The sequence below is a fragment of the Triticum urartu genome, chromosome 2, assembly GCF_003073215.2.
Source record: "Triticum urartu cultivar G1812 chromosome 2, Tu2.1, whole genome shotgun sequence".
In the NCBI taxonomy this organism is placed as follows: domain Eukaryota; kingdom Viridiplantae; phylum Streptophyta; class Magnoliopsida; order Poales; family Poaceae; genus Triticum; species Triticum urartu.
Genome location: NC_053023.1, coordinates 317,994,057 through 317,995,920, shown reverse-complemented (window position 1 = coordinate 317,995,920; position 1,864 = coordinate 317,994,057).

The window sequence follows — 1,864 nt, the reverse complement described above, 5'->3', positions numbered from 1 at the left end:
GCAAAGGCCTTCGAAATAGCAATATTCGGAAGGCTTTGCTGAACTTCGTACCAAAAAGCAAATTATCCGATCCGGGAATCCGTTCGAAAACAATTTTGGAGAGATTCCACTAGTAGAAAAAGGGTCAAATGTGAAGCACATTAGTGCCGATTTGAATTTGAGCCGGCACTAATGTGTGCATTAGTGCTGGTTCCAACGGCTAGCCGGCCGCTCTCATTAGTACTGGTTCGTGGCGAACCTTTAGCACCGGTTCGTGCCATGAACCGGTACTAAAGTGAGTGGTGGCAGGATGTTGTCAGTCCGGGGCCCCTCCAGCACCTTTAGTACCGGCTCGTATCACGAACCGATACTAAAGGTCGTCCTACATAGACCCTTCGTCCACCCGAGCTTGCTCTGTTCTTCCCCTTTCCCCTCTCCTCTCTGTTCTTTTCCCTCTTCCTCTCAAGCTGATCACACATTTTGCCCAAAATTTGTGAAGATTTGAAGGCCCCCATCCATTCAAATGATCACAAAGGTTAGCAACTTTGTCCTTTCATCTCTCATTTCTAGATTAGCTCATGCAATGCTTTATATAGTGATTGATTTTTGAGTTTAGTAATTTGGGAGGAATTATATATATGTGCTAGTATTTGATTTATATGCAATTTGAGGTCAAAAATAACACTTAGTTTGCATATGTAGGTGTGTTTTACTTAGTACCTTCTAAATCTCCGTCGTAACCACTGTCGATCGCTCGCAACGTCCCACCACCGGCACCACCTTGTGGTGAGCCTCTTATTCATGAAGTTTTATATAAAAATTGATGTTTGTGTGATTTGGATATATAGTTACTCGTATAATTATCTTACACATACGTTGTTTGTTATACATAGTGCCATGGTTTTGATATCCGTCCCCGTCGGCCCTCGTCCGGGTTATGATTCGGATGTGGTATATTCTCTTTTAAAACTATTCATTGCATTTCGTGTTTGACAAATTATGCCCATCAAGTTGACATAGAGATTTGTATGTAGGAGATAGTTGAACCGGAAATTCCAACCGACCCTATTGTCGAGAGGTTAAATTTAGTTGAAAGAGAAAACGAGGATTTGAAGGAAAAATTGAAAAGAATTGAGGGGGGGAAGATGGAATTGGAGTTGCATGTTGCGGATGTCGTCGATGATCACAAGATTAAGATGGAGAAAATTTGCTTGAAGATTAGAAAGATTAGAAAATATGCCATTCATAGTGAGGCTTGGTATCATTATGCTGTTGGATCAATTGTTACCTTAGTTGTGATCTTGATCGCATTTGTTGTTGCATTTAAATTCTATAGCTAGAGAGTTATTTGTTTGTTGCATTTAAGTGTTGTATGATCTTTATGTATGAACTTTATGTATTGTATTAATTTGGTGTTTTCGGTGTTGTGTATTGAAGATGAGCCGGCAATGGATGTACGATGACCGATGCTCTCCCGAGTTCATTAATGCCATGCGTACTTTTCTGCTTGCGGCTGAGGCAAACAAGCGGGCGGATGGTTTTATGCCTTGTCCATGTGCTGGCTGTAAGAATGGGCACAATTACTCTACGTCAAGAACCATTCACGTCCACCTGTTTGAGTCCGGTTTCATGCCCCACTATAATGTTTGGACCAAGCATGGAGAAAGAGGGGTTATGATGGAAGACAATGAAGAAGAAGAGGACGACAACAGCTATCCTGGCCATGGGTTCCCTGAATATGATGATACAACAATGAGGGAAGAAGCAGAGCCAGTAATGCGGGAAGAATCTGAGCCGGCAATGCGGGATGAAGCTGAAGAAGAGGCATCAGATGAGCCCGTTGATGATCTAGGTCGGGCCATTGCCGATGCAAAGAGAAACTACG